The following is a 27,018-nucleotide window of genomic DNA, read 5'->3' on the forward strand; positions in this document are numbered from 1 at the left end:
AATGACCACTGACACAGTATGTGAGATTCAGGCATTTTCAGGACTTTCCATAGTGCTGGATTATTTGATTCAATTGGCAAACTGGGAAGCAGAGTAGGGAATGGATTCCAACCTATTTACCAAAATAAAATGTATTAACTGTAAAATAGTCTAATACAACTTTGTTTTAAACCCAAACATGTTAGAATTGGTAGTTATCTTAGTGTTTGGCTTCGCTAATTTTAATATCTTCAATAATGATCTGGAGAGAGAGGATAGCAATATGCTACTGAAAGTTGCTGATGCTAAATTGGGAGACGTTGAGAACTTGAGAGGACAGAGGTAACACAGAGCAGCCTAGGGAAGTTAGAAATATGGGGAAGAAGCTTTAAACTGGATATTTAGACTGGAAATATGCAAACAGTATGTGAGTTTTGGGGTAATGGTGGTAGAAATAACAGTCATTCTATGAAAAACCTGGAAAGTGGTACTGCTGAAAGACTTAAGAGGGACTGAACAGCAAACTAAATGTAGCCATTGCAGCCCCTCAGCGGTCAATATGATTAGGCATTACATGCTTGAGGCTTCAGTATGAAGGAATAAGGGGGTGGTAGTCCCTATGTGACTAACTATGAGCGCTCATTAAGAATTTTACTTTTAATTTTGGTATATTGTCTTCTGGTCTAAAATCAAGAAACCTTTTCTTCGGGTTTAAAATCAAGCATGGAAAGTTTCAATCTTCAAGAAAAATTTGAAAAATTACTACTGTATTGATTACATGCATTTTAAAGGCACCCATTACTGTGATCTCAGTGCACATGGCTTCAAGTCAAGTTATTAAGATTTCCCAATAAAAAGTACTGGAGTAATATACCCAATCTTCTGCAGTTTAACTTAAAACCAGAAAATGTAAAGAACTGACCAGTCAGCTAAGTGTCCTGGATTTCATAGCTTACCATCTGTGTAATGTCTGGTGAAAGCAATTGCCCAAGGTTTTGCTTTAAATACAGTTCCCATGGGAGCAAATTCCTGATGTGGAAACCTGCATCAGAGCAAGTTATGAGGGGGTTATGCTGGAATACAGAATATAACCTTAAGCTTTGCTATCCTGAATGTAACAATTTTCATTTTTGTTTTGTGAAGGCAAGAAGGGGAGTTTCTCCCTTGCTCTATCCAGTTGCAGGTGCTAGAGAGTCAAATTTTCAGCTATGTTTTTGTTTCATTATGACCTCCTGTTTTTATAACAGGTAGCTGTAGTGGGAGGGAAGTGGAAGAATCCAGTGACAGCCACCAGAGTTTTAGAAAAGTAAGTTTTTTATGTTGTCATATTTTGTTAGTTTCATAAGAAATAATAATAAGTTATAACTGGTCAAATACAGAAGTGTATAATAGAGCTACAGTGTTTTCTATTCCTTGAGTATATTTTAAATGTAGGTTTCCCAGAGTTCATTCACTGTTTCTTCCCCACCCCTTCCAGCCTCGTGATTTGAGGTGAGCTGATTCTAAAATACTGAGGTTCCACAGTGATGATTTGGATGGGCAGGTTGGTATAAAAGTGGAGTCTCAATTCAATTCCGTGCCCAAACTCTCTCAGGCTGTCACTAAAGAGCTGAGGAGGCAGTGCAAACTGTCCACTCTCCACAAGCACTTAGGTAGCCATTCAGTTGTGTGAGATTCACCTGCATGCAAAGAGTTAAGCATCAGAAGCAGTTTTAACAATGTACAATCCTAGAGATTTAAAAACCTCAGCCACTGTAAAAGAATCCCATTAACAGGCCCTTATTTACATATGTTTGCATTTCTACAAATGGAATAATCAAGTTTCAGATTAAGTTTTAGGTTCCTTCAGTTAACTGTACTCGAGTGATGCAGAATGCATCTACTATTCTGTTCTTGTAGAATCTGTTAGCTACATTTCAGGAATCTTACAAATTACATTGCCAGAGTTCTCCACTAGCCTTAGGATTAATGCATCCTTTTGCTGCGTGTACATAGCCCCATAGTGGTGTCCTTTATGTAGATAAACACTGAACATATTAAAATATGCAAAACTCAGGTTGACCTGTTACTAACTAGAAATAGCAGCTCATGTTAGTGTGTACACATTGCATAAATGCTCTGCTTTCTGCATAGGCTCCCCATTGAATATAGAGTTCAGTTCCAGGTTTGTGTCCTGATACTCAAAGCCTTCTGAGACTGGCCCTAGCTATCTGAGTTCCCTGATTGATATGTTCCACTGAAATGATGAAATTATTAAACAGGGAAGAATGAATGTGATACTGATTATTTTCAGAACTAAATACAGAACTCATTTAAATCTATTTATCTTTCCCTCAGTAAGTTCTTCTAACACACACACATACAACCCACCCACTCACAAACAAAAATCCCTAAAAACAAACCAAGCTAATTTTCTACATGCAGGAAGGAAGAAAATGGGAGATACAGACCTCTAATTTAGAATACTCGGAAGGCTCTCTTATAGTGTGCTTCTGGTAAGCAAAGATGGTAATATATGGTTACTAGCACTATCTGAGTTGTTGTATTAAATGAGTTAATGTGTTTGTAAAAAATTGGGTGCTCAGCATCACATAGGAACTCTTGAGTGGCTCTGACACAGAGCAGGGATAAAGGGTTAAGAAAATTGTGTGCTTGACTTTGCAACCTTTACATTCTTTTAACATAGAGGTTATTATGTAACTTCTTAAGTCTTTAAAAAAAAAACAATCCCCCCACCTAATTCTGTCATATGGAACAGTATTGACACCCCCTGCTCCCCCCGGTTGGGCCATCAGGAGGGTTTCAGCCTTTAGATCACCAGCACAGACTGCTAACAGTAAGTAGTAATAATAGGATACTATCCTCTATGTGGCACTATAGGGGGACGACACACATACTTTGCCAGTGGGTTTCACAGCAGAGATAACGTGGACTCCAGAATTCCAGGTTCAATCCCAGGCATTGGAGAAGGGTGTGCTTGGTGCCCTCTTCCTTCTTTCTCCATTGCTACCTCCTTCCCACATGTCCCCAGCTCCTGACCCCTCTGCCTCTATTACCCCCTCCCAAACCTCCCCTCCCTTTGCTTCTATCCATATCTCTCTTCTTCTGCTTCTCTCCACCTTCTGGTTCCTGCAACACCCTCTTTCCCATGTTCCCCTGTATAGTCCAAGGGTATGTCTACACTGCAGCTGGAAATGTGCTTCCCAGCATGGGCAATGAGACATGCACTAGCTCTGCTCAAACTAGCATGGTAGAAACAGTGTAGCTGGTGGTAGCACAGGCAGCCGCTCAGGCTAGCCACTTGAGTACAAACCTGCCCTGACCCCCTGGGAGTATACTCGGGAAGCTAGCCTGAGCCGTTGCCTGTGCTACCCTCCCTCCCACCCCCCCAGGTGCTATTTAGCATACTAGCTCAAGCAGAGCTAGTGCTTGTCTATGTACTGTGCTGGGATGCACACTGCAAGCTGCAGTGTAGATGTACTCTAAGTCAGGCTGGTTCTTCCTCCTCACTGACTGGTTCCAGAAAAGGGCATATTAAGGCCACAGGAGAGAGAGTCTCCCTGCTCTTAATTTTGGTGCCTGGCATCACAATGGGCCCAGAGCAGCAACTGCAGGGAAGGTCTTGCTCCACACTTGCTTCCCTGAGATGGAATATGCTCAGGCACTTTGTGGGGATGGCATATACAGAGTCTGGTCAGTTGAGAGGCTGGAGCATGCTCAGTGGAGACAGAATCTTTGGAAAACTTAGCTGCCAAACTTGAACAAGTTTCTACTGAGCTTGTGTTAATTGAGATTTTTCAAAAGCTTGTACCTTGGCCAAATTTGGGTTTTTTTTCCCCACGAGAACAATGGAACTTATATTCCTGATACCTGAATAACCTTCCCCTTGCCAAATTTCAGGCACTAGAGCAGGGGTAGGCAACCTATAGCACGCGTGCCGAAGGCGGCACACGAGCTGATTTTCAGTGGCACTCACACTGCCCGGGTCCTGGCCAGCGTTCGGGGGGGGGGGGGTGCATTTTAATTTAATTTTAAATTAAACTTAAACATTTTATAAACCTTATTTACTTTACATACAACAATAGTTTAGTTATATATTATAGAAGTATAGAAAGAGACCTTCTGAAAATATTAAAATGTATTACTGGCACGCGAAACCTTATATTAGAGTGAATAAATGAAGACTCGGCACACCATTCTGGAAAAGTTGCCGACCCCTGGGCTAGAGCATCTTTTTAAAAAAAAAAAAGTTCATAACCAATTTGTTAAAATGGGCAAAACAGTGTATGTTTTGTTTTTGTTTTTCATTTGATAGTTAAGCAGCATTAGTTACCATAGTGAGTTATAGATCTCTAGCACCCCCAGGAAGGAGAGTGTGGAGTCTTGGAGTCTGGAGCACAAGCCTCTGTCTGTGTGGTGCTAGAAGTCAGGAGGCATCTGCAGCCCACAAAAGGCAGAATCTAGGGCCTTCAGAAAGCCAAAGAGAGAAGAACTGGCTCCTTTCCTTTCTGAGTCAGCCTGGGTGGTCAAGGCTCTCAAGTGTTTTCCCAGTCAGAAACCCCTTCTTCTGAGGGCTAGGGAGCTCTGAGTTATAGCCCTATTCCTTCAGGGTATGTCTACATGGCAATTAAAAACCCATGACTGGCCCATGCGAACTGACTTGTGTTCATGGGGCTCGGGCTGTAGGGCTGTTTAACTGTGATGTAGATGTCTGGGCTGGCACTGGAGCCAAGGTTCTAGGACCCTGTGAGGTTGGAAGGTCCCAGAGTTTGGGCTGCAGCCTGAGCTGGAATGTCTACACCGCAGTTAAACAGCCCGCAGCCCAAACCCTGCAAGTGTGAGTCAGCTAGCATGGGTCAGCTGTAGGTGTCTAATTGCATTGTAGACATACCCTCAGAGTCCTGCCCCAAACTGAGCAGGGATCCACCTTTTTAAGGACCCACCCTCTCCAGACTTGACAGACTTCACAGTTGCAATGGGTTGGGGCTGATTGTGCCCAGAGGAGATTTTTAACACCTTTTTAACACCTGGGGTGGGGTGTGATGGGTTCGGTCACAGAAACCCCCTTGGGACTGGCACCTGATGTGCTGAGACTATCTCTGAGCCTGTTTTCTCTGCTGGCTTGGGACTTAAGAACATAAGACTGGCTGTACTGGGTCAGACCAAAGGTCCATCCAGCCCAGTATCCTGTGTGCCGACAGTGGCAGAAGACATTTGTTGCTTTGCGCATACTGTTTTTTTTCTGGGACTATTACTGATAAATCATATGAACATGGGTAACTTTGGGTATCTACATATGGTGTTTCTCCCATTTTGAACTGGCAAATAGTTACTGTCATTTGCATGCATCTTCAGTTTATTTGAAGGAAATTGGAAAAAAATAAGTGGAATGGTTTTGCCTTGTTACATGAGAATGTATTTAGCTTGATATGGCTCACATGAGAAAAAATTAATAGCAGGAAGTTGAGACTAGTTGACTCTGAGTTTAGGTTTGCTGCTAAAGTAGGGATTCAACCAGCTTTTTTACACATTAAGAATATAGCGCATACTCTCCAAAATTACAGCACTCTTTGAAGTGCAGAATAAAGTTTGAGAATTTGCAAGCAGTATCTCCTGCATATTAGGCTTTGTTTGTTTTTTTGGTTATTTATTGAAGAAGGGGAAGAAGGGAAGATCAAAGGTAAGGAAGAGTGAATATACAAGCCAGGATTGAAGAAGTAATTTAGTTGAGACTAGAAAAGAAAGGGAATTGATTCCCCAAATCAGGCTGTTAAACCCTAACTTTTGAAATGTGTCATCAAAATGTTTCAACATCATTAGGCTTATACTCATTATTGATTGTCTGTTATTTATGGTTCTTCATTGTATTGAGCTGGGAGGAGGGGAAGTGTTCATTGGTGTGCTGTGAGGATCAATGTTTAAAGCCAGTTTAATTTAATATCTTAATGATCTGGAAGCACACTAAATATCATCTGAAAATACAGTTAATTGGGAGATGTTGAAAACAAAAGTGAGGACAGAGATAATACACAGAGGCTTAAGAAGGGAAGAAAAGATGGGCTTGTGAGTAAAGCACTGGACTAAAACTTAGGACATTTTAGGGTCTATTGCTAGCTCTGCTACTGATTTCTTCTCTGACCTTGGTCATGTCATCTGTAGCAGATGCCTTTGCCCATGTGAAGCCTAGTGCAGGATTGGGAACTTAAACTCTTTGTACCTTAACTCCCCATCTGAAATAAGGAAAATAATATCTACCAACCTCCTTCACAAGGGTGTTGTGAAGTTAGACTCAGTGTGTGTGAGGTACTCAGACATTATGGTGATAAATCCCACAGAAAAGCCCATGGACAGGGAATAACAAAAATAAATTACCTGAAAAGAGTAAGGCATACATGCATCTATTGAATAATCCAGAAATACAGATATTAGTTGAGCAGGAAATACCTAAAGAGAAATAATGCCAAAAGAATTCTAGCTTGAGTGTATAACAGACTCGACGTGCTTGCGATATAATATGATGACATAAAAAAAGCTAATGCAAATTTGAGCTAGACACCATGAAATCATGTTACAGATGAGAGAGAGTGAGAGTGTCTATATTGGTTTTATTTCTGGGCACCTCAAAACCAGAGAGAGAGTGACAAATTGGAGGTAGTACAGGGATGATCAAACATAGTGATAAATGGGTTGCAGAGACTGACTTGGGATAAAGGACTTACAAGAAATTTGTGTTTAGCTTAGCAAAAGCAATTAACAAAATGTTGTAAACATTTTCAGGTATTCTAAATATGTAAGCACCAAATGGAGAGAGGAAATGTTTAAGGTGCAGCAAGGAATATCAGGGTGAAATTGAGCTAAGAAAAACTCGGGTTGAATATTTGTAAGGGAGGGGTGAATGAGGGGATTCAGGACTAGAAGACTGTGGCTATGTCTATACTACAGCTTATGTCAGCATAACTTATGTTGCACAGAGCATGAATAAACCACCCCCCGAGCGAGATAAATTACATCGTCATAAGCGCCAGTGTGGACAGTACTATGTCAAAGGGAGCGCTTCTCCTGTCAATATAGATACCACTTCTCACAGAGGTAGTTTTATTATGCTGACGGGAGACCTCTGTCCTATCAGCATAGAGCATCTTCATGAGATGCACAGCAGTGGCGCAGTGTAGACATGCTCTGTGAAATCCTCTCCCAGTAGTGGAACGGTTCTGCATGTGCAGGAGCATGGAGGGAGATAACTTATTAGGTCTCTTTCATCCCTAACTTCCTGACTTCTGTGAGAATATTCTACATTCTGACTTTCAGTTGAGCATGTCAGCCTAGTGTGAAAACCCTATCCTGAGGATTTACAAAGCTTGTTTTACTGAAGAACTATTATTACTTTTAAATGGTTTGTTCCTTCTGTTTTTCATTTCTAATCTCTGTGGCTCAGTTTGATATTAAAATAACTACAGTGACCTGACCTCTTGCTAGTATTTTTAACCTATTCAAAACCATGAAAAAATCTTTCCTATAAAATATGTAATAAGATGTAAATGCAAGACTTCTGTAAGTCCCATAACATTTACTTATAAAATGTCATACACGTACTGAAAAGGTTATACAACCAAACTGTATATACAGGCAAGAAGTTAATATAGATCTAGGCCAGTGAAATATTAGAAAAAGGCATGAAAAATGTAAACCCCTATAGAATGCTAGTTGTATTTTCAATGTGCCATGCAGGAGATTAGGTAGAATGCCAGTTGGAATAAGAATTGCACAGTTCCTGTTCCATCACACTCTTCTCTCCCACACATGGTGGTTTCTAGGCTCTTACTGACTGCTGCCATTGGAGGAAGGGTTTTTGTTGTGACTAAATACTGTGAATGGTAGGCATATTAAGAGATGTGGTGCCAACATAATTTTGAGTTGGTATTTTGTGAGTTTCATTGACCTTTCTTGTAGTTTGTCTTTTAATTAAATCTTCCACCTTCGTCTATCCCTTTTTTTCATTTAAATTTCTCTCCCTCTAATCTCAAAACCTGTGTGATTTACCAGTCCCCCCCGTTACAAAACCCACATGTCTTCCTCTGCCAGATCTGACTTTCTGATTGGTCTATCTTCCAGCTTCATCTTCATTGAGGACTTCATTGTGCAGGTTGATGTCCCTCTTGAATCTTATGACTCCCTTAGATTTACTTACAATTTGTTATCACTTTTGCCCATAGCCATACCATGGCAGCAGCTTCTACTTTGTCTTGTCTAATTCTTGTCTATGCAACTCCTCCCTTTATTTTGTTTGAGCATGTTCCCCTTTTTGTTCCTTCTAGAAATGAGCCTATTCCATCACTCTTGAAAACATCTTGATCCTTCTAGGCTTCCTCCAGTTTAATTTCTAATTCTTTCTCTTATTTCCCCTGCGTGCCCTAACCAACTTGCCCTGTCAGAACTTGTACTCCCTGCCTCCCACACTTTAAATTCTGTCTGGCACACTGAAAAACTCCAACATTAATTTATGTCCTTTAAATAAAAAAAAAAAAGGCGGTTGGTAAGTCAACATTAAAGTCTAGAAATTTTGTCAGATAGTCTGTGCTGAGGGAGAGGAGCAGAATGTTTAATGAAAACACCATGATCCTGATCCACCTCCCACAACTGCAGGCAAAGTAGCAGGCATTAGAGTCATGCACAGGACTAGTGTAGAGCCCCGAAGCAAGACTGGGATCCCGTGGGTCCTGCAGGATCCACTGCCATAATAGCAGGAGCGAGATTTTAAAAAAAGTCCCCTTCAGGGTTCTAGCAGACATCTCCTTGAAAACTACCTGCTACTTATGGTGGCTCCTACTACATGTGGTTACAGAAGCAGGTCATATGTACATGTCTACAGGCTTGGGTATTTTCCCCAGTGTTCAGCTCGCACACTACTTGGCTCAGCTTGGCCATGAGAGAGCATATGGCCAGGCACCTCTCCAACCAGCACATATTATTCCGGGGTGGGGAGCCACAGAGAAAAAGGGAATTAAAAAAATTAAAAAAGACATGCATGGGAAAAAGCAAGATAAAAAAAGGATAAGAGAGAAGGAGAAAATGAGGGAAAACAGAAACTATTCTGGGGCATAATGTGACACATGTTTCCCATCCACACATCCATTGCAGTTGGGTGCTCCAGCAAAACAAGCTGGGAGCCATTATACAAATTAAAAAAGCAGCTTTTTGCTCACCAGTAGTACCCAAAAATACATAACCATCCCCACCGTTCCTATTGTAAATAGTGTTTGTGGTGTAATGGTTAGATCAGGAGGCATTGTATAACTGCAGAGTATTGTTCTTGAGAAGAGTTTTGATTTTTTTTAAATCATAGAGGATTAGCAGTAGAAAAGTCCTATTAGATCATTAGTCAATTCCTTTATCATATTAGGATTGTGGCACAGAACTGTTAAGTACTAAAATGTTAATGATCTGCCCCTGTTTTCAGAAATACTTACTAAACCTAGCAAGCTGGAAAACTGAGAGACGTGCAGATTCTGTCAGAAAACTGAATTCTGTTTTCTATGATCTTTCCTGGGTGAAATTCTTTGGCCTAATGTTATGTAAGACTAGATGATGATAGTTGTTTTCCCTTCTGGTCTTAAAATCTATGGATTTTATGAAGAAGTCGTTTGTAAAATCAATCTATGTATATAATATTGTTTACAAAATAAGATTAAAAATTCACTGTCTCTTTAAAATATTTAGTGATATAGGAAAAATATTGACTGGATTGACTGCCCTAGAGACTTAAGTTCTTTGTCCTCACAACAGATATATAGGGTAGGTAGAGGCAATGCAAGCTTCCCCACACTGCTTTGGCAGCTTCTCAATTCTGTCCTGAAGGGACTGTTGCTAGGAGTAAGACGATTGCTCAACCTGCAGGCCTTGTTCCATCTTTGAACTCACTTCTGAGAATCAGTGGTACCAATGTTAGTACCAGTTGTGGAGGTAGAAATCGACTGTGATTACTAATACTTTCCATATAGATATCTGCCCCCACCCTCATGTGGTATAAACTTTCATTATTATCTTGGGCAGGATTCCAGCTGGTGACTCTGTAAGTGCTTTAAAGACTCAATATTTCATTTCCTTTGGCCACCCAGGCATGTCTGTGCTGCAGTTGGGAGCATGCCTCTGAGCCCAGATAAACAGACATATACTTGCTCACTAAAATAGCAGCATCAACATTGTGACACAGGTGGCAGCTCAGGCTAGTTGCCAAAGTACAAATCCATCCAACACTCTGGGTCCCTACTCTGGTGGCTACCCTGTGCTACCATCCGTGCTACAACGTTGACACTGCTATTTTTAACGTGTTAGCTCAAGCAGAGTTGTCTGCCCAGGCTGGGAGGCATGTTTCCAACAGCCATCTAGATGTACCCCTCGTCACTCACTGTCTACCTCTGCTCTGCAGGTCAGCATGAGGTGGAAATGTTATAGTGTTGCCAACTCTCATGATTTTGCTGCAAGTCTCAGTGTTGTTTTTCTTAAAGCCCCAGCTGCCGGAATCAGGAGATTGCATGAGAATCTCTGCTTTAATTAAAAAAAATAAGTTTCTAGCCCTTATGATTGCAGAGAAAAGTTTGAAAATGTTGCTGGAATATACTCTAAAGGCTTAGCATCTAGAAGGCAAATAAAAGAACCTAATATATATTTAAAAATCTCATGGTTTTTGGAGATCCTCATGATCTGTGAACATTTTGGCCGGGCAATACTTATGTGTAGGCATCCAGACCTTTCTGCAAGCTTTCACATGCATGCAATTTTCTACTTAACAGAACTATGTGGTTTTATTTTCAAAAAGCTTTTCCACCATGTTCAGCTTTTTTCTTACTTTTGTTTAAAATTGCATATGTTCAGTTACCAGTTATGAAATAGTCAAAAGTTTTTTTCCCTCCTTTCTCTAAATTCCCTCTTCAATGTTCCTTCAACTTCCTTTTTATTATACTCTTTTTAGGCATCATGAAATGTGGCTCTGTTCTGTTTAACCTCGGTGTATCCTCTGCAGTAGGAGATATCCTGCATGTGCAGCTTGTAGAGCTGTAAAATTTTCCTCATTAGAGCTGTCAGAACTTGTGGAAGGGTTGGCAAAGGCCTCCTGCTCTGAACAGCTTAAAAACATAGGCTGTTTTCATATTACAGTCTCTGTAATCTAGATTTCAACAGGTCTCTTTGTAACTGTTAATGTTTATACTTGTCAAACCGAACAAAACTGTCTAAATATGAGATGAGGGTTTAACTACCTTACAAAAAAAGTAGGTCAATGGGCCAGCAGGTTATTAGGCTAGAGAAGAATGAGCGGGTTCACTGAGTCATGCTGTGTAGTTGTTTTTCTTCTTTTGGCAGAACGCTCTGCTCTGCTTTCATTTCATGTTTTTTTACAAGTGTTTTTTTTAACCAGTTAAACACTTCCAGTAGAAACAGGGAGAGGAGCAATCATTGCCTCTTTAATTAAACTAAAACATACTACTTGTACTTTTTACTTTCCTAAGAATAATAGCTATTCAACCTTTAGCAAAAAGTACAAATTCAGTACTTCTCACTTTAGCGAAAACGAATTTTTTTCTTATAACCCAAAATACATTATAACATTAAATATAAGGCACCAGAGTGAAAATGATAGAAAACAGTGGCATACGATTCATTGTATAGTGAAGAAATCAAAACATTCTGTCAGTGTGGCCAATAGTTGATGCAGCGAGAAATGAGGTATGGCAAGGGAGGAGAGATGTGTGTTTAGATAACTTTGAAAAGAGATGCAAAGTGGCATGGAGAGCAGTTTTAGACAACGGGAACTGTAGAAGAGAATTCATTAAAAACAAAAATGATTGTATGAAGAGACTGGAAGGTGGTGATTGCTAGATTAGTGAAGGGAAGCATGAAAGGGAGTAGAGACTTAGATCTAGGAGGTAGGTTTGGAATAAGTACTTAAAAAGAAAATGATATTGGACTTCATTTGAAAATAAAAGGGGGAGCCAGTGGCTGTGTTTGAGGCAGCAGGAGTGATGTAGCTGGGTTTCTCTGTGAGTGAGTGAGCAGCATTCTGAACATTCTGGAGTCCAGAGAGCAGTGATTTGATGAAACCAGAGAAGAACTGAGGTAATCAGTAGGAAAAGGGATGTAGATGTGAATAAAAAAACAGCAGAGAAGGAGTTGAGGGAGTGGCATAGACAAATGCTGTTTCAGAATTAACAACAGGGAGATTTAGAGACTTAGGCAATGTGGGAGATGGAGAGTTTGAGTCAAGGATGACACTATGATTACAGATAGAGGTAAATAGGAGGTCTTAGTCAAGCCAGATGACGTTTCAGAGTATTCCTCTTGCTGAAGAGAAGCACTTCTGTTTTTGACACATTGAGTTAACTATATTGAGCTATTTCTGTAATTCATCAGGCAGAGCATTACATTTATAAATGATATATCACAATAGTACTTTACTAGTAATCAGAATAAATGATGGCTATAAATATTGCATTTGAATACTAGTGACATACAGAATTCCAATCATTTCCAGTTCTCTAACTTTTCTTTTTTGATTCTTTACAGTGCAGAGTTTGATGCTTTTCTGTAGAAGAGGATATATTTAAACCCACATTTGTCTGAAGGATCAGGGTTTATCCTAAATATCACGGTTTAACATCCCAAAAAGTATAAGAGGTAAAGAAAGTCTTACTGTAATTATGAGCTACAGTGTTGTAATTTGATTCCTGTGGTTTCTTATTAACTACATTAGGGATCTGTTCCTGTTGTCAAGGAAGTTAATGGACTTGGTTCCAAAAAGGTATAGAGCCCTCAGTCCCCATAAGGCTTCATCTAAGGCCCATTAAAGTCAATGGGAGTCTCTTCATTAATTTCAATGGGCTTTGCTTCAGGCCCATACAATTCAATGAGAGTTGAGGATGCTCAGCACTTTGCAAAATTGGATTCAGAGGGAGCAGGAGCAGGCCTGAAAGAGAGAAGCAAATGTCTATTGTTTTTTCTTTGGCTTTTGGGTATTTGGAATTTAGGCACCATACTTATGCTGCTAATTTTGACATAAAATCTGGGTACACTCATTAAGGTGAAATTGGTATTCTAACAATATTGAATGTACTTTGCTGTTATGGAAATAGTGATTCTGACTTCTGATTCTGCATATTGAAAAGGTCAGTCTTGTTCCATGTGAAGTCCTTTTGTGCTTTGCTATTCACACATTTATTTCTTTTGAAAATTAATGGAATGTTATGTGATTTGATATTCTAAAAATTCATATATCAGAGGGGTAGCTGTGTTAGTCTGGTTCTGTAAAAGCAGCAAAGAATCCTGTGGCACCTTATAGACTAACAGACGTTTTGCAGCATGCATCCGAAGAAGTGGGTATTCACCCACGAAAGCTCATGCTGCAAAACGTCTGTTAGTCTATAAGGTGCCACAGGATTCTTTGCTGCTTTTAAAAATTCATAGACTCTTTGATGCATGTAGTAAATGTTGAATACCAGATTTGTTTTGAAGACTAATTATGCGATTATGTTACTAGCACATGCAGTAGATGGGGAAGGGATAGCTCAGTGGTTTGAGCATTGGCCTGCTAAACCCAGGGTTGTGAGTTTAATCCTTGAGGGAGCCATTTAGGGATCTGGGACAAAAATCTGTCTGGGGATTGGTCCTGCTTTGAGCAGGGGTTGGACTAGATGACCTCCTGAGGTCCCTTCCAAGCCTGACATTCTGTGATTTTAAAGGAAAATATATTTACAATCTTCCAGCTATTGTCAAGTGAAAGCCTAAGGATATTAGTTCTGTCTCTTTGAACACTATATTTATCTCATGTAATTAAGCACTGGAAGTAGCTTGCATCAGCAGTGAATGACATGTAGTGAGACTGAATATCAACCAGTTTATAATAATATAAACTGAGGTATACAACCATAAAAACTTCAGATCTCCCACATTCTCCACAGATTAATGTCTTTTTAGTGCAATCTGCCATTGTGTGTCCAGGGAGATTGAGGTGTTCTCCTACAGGTTTTTGTATATTGCCATTCCTAATATCTGATTTGTGTCCATTTATCCTTTTACATAGAAGGATAAATGGACACAAATCAGATACTAGGAATGGCAATATACAAAAACCTGTAGGAGAACACTTCAGTCTCCCTGGACACACAATAGCAGATTTAAAGGTAGCCATCCTGCAGCAAAAAAACTTCAGGACCAGACTTCAAAGAGAAACTGCTGAGCTTCAGTTCATCTGCAAATTTGACACCATCAGCTCAGGATTAAACAAAGACTGTGAATGGCTTGCCAACTACAAAAGCAGTTTCTCCTCCCTTGGTGTTCACACCTCAACTGCTAGAAGAGGGCCTCATCCTCCCTGATTGAACTAACCTCGTTATCTCTAGCCTGATTCTTGCTTGCATATTTATACCTGCCTCTGGAAATTTCCACTACGTGCATCCGACAAAGTGGGTATTCACCCACGAAAGCTCATGCTCCTATATGTCTGTTAGTCTATAAAGTGCCACAGGACTCTTTGCTGCTTTTACATAATGTCCTTAGTACACTGAAGGTGGAGGCACCTTAATGCTAATAAGCATCTGATTGTTCTGTAACATCAGAGGTGAGCTTTCATCTGTATGAACATATTGTCAGTTTCAGCAAATGAAAAAATTGCCACCTCTGGTTCAGCACCATTGTAACACACATATGTGTTGGGGCACTAATGTAAGTCTGCTTTGTTAGCAGAGGGGCTTCTAAAGTTATACACACTTCCTTTAGACTCTCTGGAGGCAGTTTGCCTTGAAGCAGTTACTACTTTGCCTATATTACAATTGATACCCTGGATCAGGGCAAATTATCAGTTTTACTGTCACTGCTATTACAAAGTTAGTTTTATTATATCATTGTCAAAGGAAATTGACAGTTGTTACATGGTAATAAGTTCTAAATATAAAGATTTTTCTTTCATGTGGAAGTGGAGGGAGAATTTGAAGCACACTGTCACAGTGCAGGGCTTCTCCTCAGCTTCCAAGCACATACTGCCATGCCAAGTCTTCTTTAAGGCTGTTTATTTTCTTAAAACAGGCAACTGAACAAACAGAAAAGTCTTATAACTCACTCCTTTGTCTTAGACTTCAGGGCCACCCCTTCCAGGGGTCTCTGGCACTCCTGCTTCTGGTTGCTTTCCAGTTTTAATCAGATCTGCTCCCTTCCTGGAGGAGCAGCTCCAGGGCTATTTCCCTGAGGACCTGGATCTTTGCTACTGTGGCTTTCCTTCCCCAGGCACAACCTATCTCAGTCACCCTCTCTTCCATCTCTGATTTCCTGCCCTTTATAGGCTCAGGCATAGCCCAGCCCTCTTTAATTGGCTGGATTGGGCTCCTGTACTCTGACCCAGAGGAGCTAGGACTGGCTCTACTCACAGGGAACAGGTACGCTGTGAAAACATTTTCTGCCAGTTCAGTTCTGAGAGATTAAAACTACTTTTTCAAACAAACACCACCTCCCACCCCCGGCCCCTGTTTTTCCTTTTCACAAATCTAGTCAAGTGCCCCTTGTTTAGGCACTCACCAGACTTCTGTGAAGGTATCGACATCTGAATCCTGTGTCCTCTAAAGCCTGGTCTACACTAGGCGTTTAAATCGGTTTTAGGAGCGTAAAACCAATTTAACGCCACAACCGTCCACACTAGGAGGCACCTTATATCGATTTTAATGGCTCTTTAAACCGGTTTCTGTACTCCTCCCTAACGAGAGGAGTAGCGCTAGTATCGGTATTACCATATCGGATTAGGGTTAGTGTGGCCGCTGATCGACGGTATTGGCCTCCGGGCGGTATCCCACAGTGCACCACTGACTGCTCTGGACAGCAATCTGAACTCGGATGCAGTGGCCAGGTAGACAGGAAAAGCCCCGCGAACTTTTGAATATTTCCTGTTTGCCCAGCATGGAGCTCCGATCAGCACGTGTGGCGATGCAGTTAAAAATCAAAATAAAGAAAGAGCTCCCGCATGGACCATGCGGACGTGATTGCTGTAAGGGCAGGCAAATCTGTTCTATCAGCGCTCCGTTACAGAAGACGAAATTCAAAATCATTTTTTTTAAATCTCCAGACAGACGCCATAGCAGGGGCTCAGCGCACTGCTGCGTGACAAGCGTAACGGAAAGCCAAAGAATCAAATGGACGCTCATGGACTGGAGGACTCAAGCTATCCCACAGTTCCTGCAGTCTCCGAAAAGCATTTGCATTCTTGGCTGAGCTCCAAATGCTTCTAGGGTCAAACACCGTGTCCGCGGTGGGTCAGGGCATAGCTCGGCAATTTACACACACCCCCACCCACCCCCAGAAGTGAAAGGGAAAACAATCCTCTCTTGACTCTTTTACATGTCACCCTATCTTTACTGTATGCTGCAGATAGACGGGATGCTGCAGCCGTCAACACTAACATCCTCACTCCCCCCCCCCGCCATGGGTGGCTGATGGTGCAATACGACTGATACCCGTCCTCGTCATCAGTCTATTGGCACATGGGGCAGTGCAAAAGGGCTGGTAACCATGCCGACTAGCATCAGTGAGGTCAATCAAGGGCGCCTGGTCCTAATTTTTCCTTGTAGATGGTGCAGTATGGCTGGTAACCATCCTCATAATAGCAACAGGGGGCTGAGCTCCATCAGCCCCCACCCTTCATGTGTAAAGAAAAGATTCAATTGCCCCTGGACTAGCAGAGGGATGCTGGGCTCCTCTTCTCCACACTCCTTACTGTCCTGTCTGGACTATCATAGCAGCTGGAAGCTGCCTTCCACTCATTTCTCACTAACAAGTCACTGTGTCTTATTCCTGCATTCTTTATTACTTCATCACACAAGTGGGGGTGCAATGCTATGGTAGCCCAGGAAGGCTGGGGGAAGAACGGAATCAACAGGTGGGGTTGTTGCAGGAGCACCCCCTGTGAATAGCATACAGCTCATAATTTCTGTGGGATCTGACACAGAGCAGCTGTGCTCTCTGGCTCTATGATACAGTGGTTCTCTAGTACACTTGCCCATATTCTAGGCAGGACTGATTCTATTTTTAGATACCAAAAAGGAGGGATTGACTCAGGGAGTCATTCCCAATTTTGGCTTTTGCGCCCCTGGCTGATCGGCCAGGGGCACTTATGACAGCAGCAAATGGCACAGTGCAAAAGGACTGGTAACCATGACCATCTTATTACCAATTTATGGTATGGTAGATGGTGCAGTATGGCTAGTAACCATCTCTGCTATCATGCAAAAGCAAAAGCATGCTTCTGTGTAGCGCTGCTGAATCGCCTCTGTGAGCGGCATCTATTACACATACGGTGACAGTCACAAAAGGCAAAACAGGCTCAATGATTGCCATGCTATGGCATCTGCCAGGGCAATCCAGGGAAAAAAGCCGCGAAATGCTTGTCTGCCGTTGCTTTCCCAGAGGAAGGAGTGACTGACAACATTTACCCAGAACCACCTGCGACAATGATTTTTGCCCCATCAGGCACTGGGATCTCAACCTGGAAGTTCCAAGGGGCGGGGGAGGCTGCGGGAACTATGAGATAGCTACGGAATAGCTACCCACAGTGCAACGCTCCAGAGATCGACACTAGCCTCGAACCGTGGACGCACACCACCGATTTAATGTGTTTAGTGTGGCCGCGCGCACTCGATTTTATAAAATCTGTTTTACAAAACCGGTTTATGCAAATTCAGAATAGTCCCGTAGTGTAGACGTACCCTAAGCCTCTTGAGTCTGAACAAAATCAGTCCAGGCACTGCCTCTGTCTTGGCTACCGTAGGCACATTCTCAGTGTCCAAATCCCCTGTCTAGCACCCCCTTCTGACAGCTGATGAGGAGTTCACTGGACCATTAATGTTGTTTTTCAGTAAGTCTTGTAAGTTCCAGAAGCCTGGCAGAATGCTAATATTGTGCCCATTTTTAAAAAGTGTAAATGGGATGACCTGGTTAATTATAGGCCTTTGAACCTGACACTGATCCCAGGCAAGATAATGGAGCGGCTGATATGGGACTTGATAAGTAAAGAACTAAAGTAGAATAATGTAACTAATGCAAATCAGCATAGGTTTATGGAAAATAGATCATGTCAAACTAACTTGATATCTTTTTTTATGAGATTATAAATTTGGTTGACAAAGGTAATAATGTTAACATAATATACTTAGACTTCTATAGGGCATGTGACATGGGACCGTATGACATTTTGATTAAATTTTATACCATCCTAGTTTGTTTGTTTTTTTAACATGGCATACGCTATATGGATTAAAAACTGACTGATAGGTCACAAAATGTAACTGTAAAGGGGGATTATCACTGAGCAAGTCTGTTTCCAGTGGGGCCCCACAGGGATTGGTTCTTGGCCCTAAACTATTAAACATTTTTATCAATGGCCTGGAAAAAACATAAATCATCACTGATAAAGTATGCAGCTTACACAAAAATAGGGGGAATGGTAAATAATGAATAAGATATGTCACCGATTCAAAGCAATTTGGATCATTTAGTAAACTGGGTGCAAGTAAACAATATGCAATTTAATATGGCTAAATGTAAATGTATATATCTCCTGTGAAAGCAGCGACTCTGAAAAAGGTTTGGTAATTGTGGTGGATAATCAGCTGAACATGAACTTCCAGTGTGATGCTGTGGCCAAAAGAGTTAGTGATCCTGGGATGCATAAACAAGGCAAACTCAAGTAAGGCCTGGTCCACACTAAAAAGGGGGTTCGAATTAGGGTACGCAAATTCAGCTACGTGAATAGCGTAGCTGAATTCGAAGTACCCTAATTCGAACTACTCACCCGTCCAGACGCGGCGGGGTCGAACTCCGCGGCTCCAAGGTCGACTCCGCCACCGCCGTTTGCAGTGGTGGAGTACCGGAGTCGACCGCGGCGCTTCTGGAGTTCGAACTATCGCGTCTAGATCAGACGCGATAGTTCGAACTCCGAGAAATCGAACTCACCGCGTCGACCCGGACGGTAAGTGTGGACTAGCCCTAAGAGTAGAGAGGTTATTTTACCTCTGTATTTGGCACTGGTGCAACTGCTCTGGAATACGGCATCCAGTTCTTCTTCGAATGCTTGCTCAAATTGATTCCAGTTAGGTGTGTGCGCTGCATGCACAATCGTTGGAAGATTTTTACCCTAGCAACACTCGGTGGGTTGGCTGAGGCGCTCCCTGGAGTGGCGCCTTCATGGTGCTGGATATATTCCCCTGCTGACCCAGCGCCCCCTCAGTTCCTTCTTACCGCCCGTGATGGTCATTGGAACTGTGGAGCGCAGCTTCGCAGATCTCCACTTCCCTAGCATTCATTAGTACCTGTTAATAGTTTGTGCTTAGTTGTTAATAGTTGTTGATAGTTGTTAATAGTTGTTACTAGTTACTTAAGATAGTTAGAATTAGTTTACTTAGAGGGGTGGAAGAGGGTCTTCTCCCCTAGCCTGGTACCCGGGCCCATGCCTGGGTCTCCGGGCTTCAAACCCTGCTCGGCCTATCTGAAGCTGATGCCAGCAGGAGACCCCCATGACTCTTGCCTAAAGTGTCTGGGGGAATCCCACCAAGCGGACAAGTGCCGCATTTGTAAAGCCTTCAAGCCGAGGACTAAGAAGGAGCGGGACATTAGACTGAAGCAGCTCCTTATGGAGGCGGCACTTAGCCCGGTTCCTTCCTCCGCTCACCGGGACTTGGCACCATCGTCTTTGGTGCGGAGTGCCCCAGCGGCACCGACTGGCCCTGCATCGCGTTCGGATTCTGCTAAAGTCTCGCAGTGCCAGATCTCCCCGGCACCTCCACCACAGCGCCGGTCCTTGTCTCCGGGCCAGAAGAAGAAGCAACCCAAGCTGGTGCTGACTGCTCCTTGTTTGCTGGCTCGACAGCCACAGACGCTTTCCGCACCACAATCTGAGCCACTTTCTTTGCCGGAGGGCACAGGACAACTAACGGCTCCGGCACCATCGACTCTGGCACCGGAAGGGCCATCAAGTCCGGTGCATGTAAGCTCCCTGGTGCAGACCGTGGTCGAGCTGAGACTGTCCTCCATGCCAGAGACCTTCTCAACAGTGCGGGACCTGATCATGCTCACAGAGCCAACTCCTCTGCAGCCAGTGGCACCTCCGGTGCGGATGGTGCTATTGAAAGGAAAACCGTCCCTGATACGACCACCGTCGCTGAGTAAAGCAGGACAGCACCGGTCCTGGTCCCGATCATGGTCCCAGCACCCATCATGACGTCGCTCGCAGTCCCGGCACCGATCTCATTCTCGGCGCCGGTTGTACTCGCAACACCGCTCCGGCTCGCAGAGATCCGAATCATGGTATGGCCAGTACCGATCACACTCCCAGCACCGTTCCCAGTACTGGTCAGAGTGGCACTCGTTCCAGAGCCGATCCCGGCACTGATCTCACCGGAGGTCACCATCAAGATCCAGATCAGGCTCCCGGTACCGATACAACCGCAGGCACCGATTGCCATCTCGGTACTGCTCTGCATCACGCCACCGGTCCCCAGCACCATGGCACAGTACAGCACCAGGGGACTTGGTGCCATCACATATGGCACCACCTTGGCCATCTCACTCCGCCTCGGGGTCATCACGCTCACAAGGTGGCTACCATGCCCAGGACCAGGGCGAGGGCCGTGCAGGCCAGTGGCTGGAAGAAGGCCAGGACCTGGGCCAGGAACCCCCACAGTGGTCCTTTTGGACCCCCTGGGTCTACCATCAGGCCCAGGGGGTTCCTTCGGGGCTTCCCGTTCCGCCCCTTTGGAGCCCTGAATACCAGAGGCCATGGTGTCTCACCCCTCCCCACCGCGGGGGTTCTGAGGCGACTGCTCCAGCGCCAATACAGGCCCACGCTCCTAGTGTGGTGGACCTTGAACAACAAGATTCTCCACAAGAGGACCTCACGCAGGGTCCCTTAGTCCCAGGAGTATCTTCCTCATCCTTGCCTGATGAGGCAGTCACGGGAACTACGGTTTCGGGCCCTCCTCCTACGGACCTCCACATCCACCAGGAGCTGCTCCACAGGGTGGCACGCAATATGAACCTCCAGGTAGAGGAGGTGGTGGAGGTAGAGGACCCTGTGGTGGACATTCTGTCGACGGAGACACCGTCCACAGTGGCCCTCCCCGTCATAGGGACTATACAGGCCAATGCCAAGACAATATGGCAATTGCCAGCCTCTATTACACCTACGGCCAAGGGGGTGGAAAGGAAGTACTTTGTCCCCTCAAAGGAATACGGGTACCTCTACACACACCCCCAACCGTGCTCCCTTGTCGTGGCTTCGGTCAACGAGAAGGAATGACATGGTCAGCAGGCCCCTGCGCCTAAATCTAAGGACGCTAGCCGCCTAGACTTGTTTGGGCGCAAGGTGTACTCGGCCGGAGGCTTGCAGCTCAGGGTGGCCAACCAGCAGATGCTCGTGAGCCGATATGACTATAATTTGTGGCTCTCTATGGCAAAATTCAAAGAGTTGGTTCCACAGGAGTCCAGAGAGGAATTTGGGGCTCTAGTAGAGGAGGGCAAGAAGGTGGCCAGAACCTCCCTACAAGCCTCTCTGGACGCAGCGGACTCGGCGGCTAGGACCCTGGCCTTGGGCATAGCCATGCGCCGCATCTCATTGCTACAGGTTTCTGGCTTACCACCAAAGTTGCAACAGATCCTCCAGGACCTACCCTTTGATGGCCAGGGCCTATTCTCTGAAAAGACAGACTCAAGGCTGCAGAGTCTGAAGGACAGCCAGGCCATCATGCTTTCACTGGGCATGCATACGCCAGTAACGCAGAGAAGGCCCTTCAGACCGCAGCCTCAGAGATCCTACCCTCCCCCTCGGCCAAGACAGGACTTCTTTAGAAGACACGACCGAGGTGTTAAAAGAAAACAGACTGAGCACCAAGCCAGTCAAGGCCAAGGCCCTTTCAAGCCATCAGCAGGGCCTAAGTAAAACTTTTGAAGGTGTGCCCAAGGACGGAGCACCAGTCTCCATTCAGGATCCTTCCCTGCCTTTCCAGAATCGTTTCTCCCACTTCCTCCATGCGTGGTCTCGCATAACATCAGACTGTTGGGTCCTGCGCATGGTGGAAAGGGGATACTCCCTCCAATTTGCTTTTTTTCCCCCCTCCCACCCTTTTTCCCCGTCCCTCTTCAGAGACCCTTCTCACGAGCACCTCCTTCTACAGGAGGTCCAATCACTCCTACATGTGGGGGCGATAGAGGAGGTTCCAAGAGAGTCATGGGGCAGGGGTTTTTACTCCCGCTACTTCCTAATCCCCAAGGCCAAGGGTGGGCTTCGGCCCATTCTGGACCTACGCGGACTCAACAAATTCATGGTAAAGTTGAAGTTCCACATGGTCTCACTAGGGACCATTATTCCTTCCCTAGATCCTGGAGACTGGTACGCCGCGCTCGACATGAAGGACGCGTACTTCCACATTGCGATCTCCCCAGCACACAGACGCTTCCTTCCCTTTGTGGTCAGTCAACAGCACTTTCAATTCACCATCCTCCCTTTCAGTCTCTCCTTGGCCCCCAGGGTGTTTACCAAGTGCATAGCTGTTATGGCTGCTTCCCTTCGTTGACAACGGATCCATGTGTTCCCGTATTTCGACGACTGGCTCATTTGGGGTTGCTCCAGGGATCAGGTGCAGTCTCATGTTCAGCTCACCATGAACATGTTCAATCAACTAGGCCTCCTGCTCAATGTCGTGAAATCCACTCTGGTACCAACCCAGAGGATAGAATTCATAGGAGCAGTCTTAGACTCAGGCCTAGCCCAGGCACTTCTGCTGGAAGCACGCTTCCAATCCCTGACGAACATCGTCCACGGCCTGCAAAGCTTCCCAACCTCAACCGTGAAAACATGCCTGTGCCTCCTGGGGCACATGGCCTCTTGCACATATGTGACCAGGCACGCCAGACTACGACTACGTCCACTCCAAGCCTGGCTATCAACAGTTTACCGACCAGGTCGGGACGGCTTGAAAAAAGTGGTTACCATTCCTCCAGGGATATTAGCCTCTCCAGACTGGTGGCTAGACCCCAAATCAGTGCGCGAAGGGCTGCCATTTCATGCCCCGCAGCCCTCCGTGTCCCTAGTTATGGATGCATCATCCCTGGGATGGGGGGCCCATCTCGGGAACCTCCGTATACAGGGGCTATGGTCGGCAGGAGAGTTATCCCTGCACATCAATGTACGGGAACTCAGAGCGGTGCGCCTGGCGTGTGAAGCATTCTGAGAGCACATTCAAGGCCGTTGCGTTGCAGTCCTCACAGACAACACAACGGCCATGTTTTACATCAACAAGCAAGGGGGAGCCCGGTCATCCTCCCTCTGTCAGGAGGCCACTCGTCTGTGGGAATTCTGCATAGCCCAAATGATCCATCTGGTGGCAGCATTTCTCCCAGGAGTCCAGAACACTTTAGCGGACCACCTCAGCAGATCATTCCTGGCTCACGAGTGGTCAGTTCGCCCAGACGTCATCCACTCTGTCTTCCAGAAGTGGGGCTTTCCCCTGATAGACCTATTCACCTCTTGCGAGAATCGGAAATTCCAGGTGTTCTGCTCTCCCCAAGGACGCTCCCCAGGTTCCCTGTCGGACGCCTTCCTAATACAGTGGAAGTCTCACCTGTGCTACGCCTTTCTTCCATTCCCGCTAGTCCTCAGGGTCCTGCTCAAACTGCGCAGGGACAGAGCCCGTCTGATTTTGGTCGCCCCGGAGTGGCCCAGACATTACTGGTATACCACTCTCCTGGAGCTGTCAGTGGATGCTCCAATTCCACTCCCGCTGTGGCCAGACCTGATCACTCAAGACCACAGACGACTCTGTCATCCTGACCTGCAATCTCTCCACCTCACAGCGTGGATGCTGCATGGCTAACTCAATCTGAGCTGTGCTGCTCTCGCTTAGTACAGTAGGTCCTTTTGAGTAGCAGGAAGTCCTCTACCAGGTTCACGTACTTAGCCAAAGTGTTTTTCCTGCTGGTGCTCTCAGAGTCATACGGCCCCTCTACAGGCATCAGTGCCTATCATCTTGGACTACCTCCTGTCCTTAAAGCAGCAGGGCTTGGCAATATCATCTATCAGAGTGCACCTGGCAGCTATTTCAGCTTTCCACTTGGTTGAAAACGGGCGTTCTGTCTTCTCCAATCCCATGGTCACTAGATTTCTCAAGGGGTTGGAGTGCCTGTTCCCACAAATTAGACAACTAGTCCCTACATGGGATCTTAACCTGGTCCTCTCCAGACTCATGGATGCCCCATTCAAGGCGATGGCTACCTGCTCGCACCTGTACCTTTCCTGAAAGACAGCCTTCCTTGTAGCTATCACCTTGGTGAGGCGTGTGTCTGAGTTCAGGGCACTCACATCGGAACCACCGTATACGGTGTTCCACAAGAATAAGGTACAATTGCAACCCCACCCGGCCTTCCTCCCTAAGATGGTGTCTGCCTTCCATGTCAACCAGGACATCTTCCTCCCTGTCTTCTACCCGAAGCCGCACGCCTCTAGATGGGAACAACAGCTGCACTCCCTGGACATTCGCAGGGCACTTGCCTTCTACATCAAGCGAACAAAACCTTTCAGGAAAACGTCACAACTGTTTGTTGCTGTGGCAGACCGGATGAAGGGCCTTCTGGTCTCCTCCCAGCGCATCTTGTCCTGGATCACATCATGCATTCGTGCATGCTATGACTTGGCTGGTGTCCCAGCTTCGAACCTTACCACCCACTCCACGCAGGCTCAGGCTTCATCCTCTGCTTTCCTGGCACACGTGTCCATACAGAAGGTATGTAGGGCAGCGACTTGGTCATTGATGCATACCTTCACTGCCCACTATGCGATAGTTCAAAAGTCCAGGGGTTATGCTGCATTTGGTTCAGCGGTCCTTCACTCTGACCCCACCACCTAGGTAAGGCTTGGGAGTAACCTAATTGGAATTGATATGAGCAAGCACTCGAAGAAGAAAAGACGATGACTCACCTTTATAACTGTTGTTCTTCGAGATGTGTTGCTCATATCCATTCCAAACCCGCCCTCCTTCCCCTCTGTTGGAGTAGCCGGCAAGAAGATACTGAGGGGGCGCTGGGTCGGCTGGTGTATATATCCGGCGCCATGAAGGCGCCACTCCATGGGGGTGTCTCAGCCGACCCACCGAGTATTGCTAGCGTAAAAATCTTCCGACAATCGTGCATGCGGCACGCGCACACCTAATTGGAATGGGTATGAGCAACACATCTCGAAGAACAACAGTTACAAAGGTGAGTAACCGTCTTTTCTGGTGCCCACAATTCAAGAAGGATGTGGATAAATTGGAGAAGGTTGAGAGAACAGCCATGAGAATGAGGCTGTCTACACTAGAAATCTTATAGTGGCACAGCTGTAATGATGCAGCTGAGCTGCTGTAAGATCTCTCATGTAGCCACTTTATGCCAATGGGAGAGAGCTCTCCTGTCGATACAATTAAATCATCCCCAACAAGTGACGGTAGCTATGTTGGCGGGAGAAGCTCTCCCTCTGACATAGCACTGCGCACACTACTGCTTACGCCGGTGTAACTTACGGTGCTAAAGGGTGTGGTTTTTTCACACCCCTGAGCATTGTAGGTTTTGCCCTCATGAGTGATAGTGTAGACATGGCCTGATTAAAAGATTAGAAAACATACTTTATAGCAGAAGTGGCCAAACCACAGCTCATGAGCTGCCTGCAGCTGTTTTACAGTTAAAGTGCAGCTTGTGGAGCCCCCCCATCTGCCCCATTCTCCGCCTACGAGACTGCGGGGTGGGAACGGGACACGGGGCTTCTGCCCTGCGGTGGAGTGGTGGGTCTCAGGGCTTCTGCCAGAGATGACTGGTGCCTGCTGAGACTGGGGGGGGGGGGGGACAATTTAAAGGTTTGGCCCTCCCAACAGCTTGAGGCATGCCCCCTACAGTCATGCCCCTCCTCTTATCCTCAGTGGCCCCTCCCTGCAGCTCCCAGCTTTTTGCCACTGCTTGTCCCCACAGCTGCATCTCCCAGCTTGCTGGCTTCAGCAGTTGCCATGCAGGAAGGGGGCCCGGCGACACTATGTGGCAAAAATCAGGGTGGGATGTGACCCCACGTGCACCCCATGCATTGCCTCTGGTTTCTGCCCTGGGGGAGGGTGTCTTGGAGCTTCAGCCCTGTGGGGCACAGCTGCCCGTGCGTGGCTCTCAAACGTCTGAAGATTGTCGTATGCGGCTCGGAGGGTCAGTAAGTTTGACCACCCCTGCCTTATAGTGATAGACTCAAGGAGTTCAGTCTATTTAGTTTAACAAAGAGAATGTTAAGGGATGACTTGATTAGTCTATAAGTACATATATGGGGAGCAAGAGAAAGGTATAATACGATGCGATGGCTGGAAGTTGAAGCTAGACAAATTCATAAGACATTCATTTATAACAGTGAGAGTAATTAACCATTGGGGCAATTGACCAAGGGTCCATCACTGACTATTTTTAAATAAAGATTGGATGTTTTTCTAAAAGATCTGCTCTAGGAATTATTTTGGGGAAGTTCTATGGCTTGTGTTATACAGGAGGTCAAACTAGATGATTACAACGGTCCTTTCTGACCTGAGAATCTATGAATCATTAAGGCTGTGATTTTAGCATGGAGGCCACAGTGTTCACAATAAATTGTGAATTTTATTTAAGTCTGTGACACCAATGAGTGCTGGTTCTTGTGGGTCAGGATTCCTACTCTGGCCACATGTTTGCACCACCACTCAGGTTTAGTGCATCTGCTCCTCCTTTGATGGAGATGAAGGGGCAGATGGGCCAAATTCGATTGGCATAGTGAGCTGATCCATGTGGTCAGAGTGCCACTCAGGTTTGGCATGTCCACTCATCTACTGCATTATAGAGGGGCAGACAGGTCAAATTTGATTGGCATTCCGACCTGGCCCATATGGTTGCAGCGCCACTCAGGTTTGGTGTGTCCACCTCTGCATAGCATGACAGAGGAGCAGACAGGCCAAATTTGACTGGTGTGGCCAGCTAGAGCACGGG

General features: G+C 45.2%; 1 protein-coding gene across 1 annotated transcript in view; it reads left to right on the forward strand.

Moving 5' to 3' along the window:
* Window positions 1–27,018, forward strand: part of CLOCK (clock circadian regulator) — a 122,197-nt gene that overhangs the window by 47,715 nt on the left and 47,464 nt on the right. Inside the window, exons 3-4 of the mRNA XM_045018561.1 lie at window positions 1,227–1,285; window positions 12,538–12,648. The gene's annotated coding sequence lies outside the window, so the exon portion shown is untranslated. The remainder of the gene's footprint in view (window positions 1–1,226; window positions 1,286–12,537; window positions 12,649–27,018) is intronic.

Source organism: Mauremys mutica, chromosome 5, assembly GCF_020497125.1.
Source record: "Mauremys mutica isolate MM-2020 ecotype Southern chromosome 5, ASM2049712v1, whole genome shotgun sequence".
In the NCBI taxonomy this organism is placed as follows: domain Eukaryota; kingdom Metazoa; phylum Chordata; order Testudines; family Geoemydidae; genus Mauremys; species Mauremys mutica.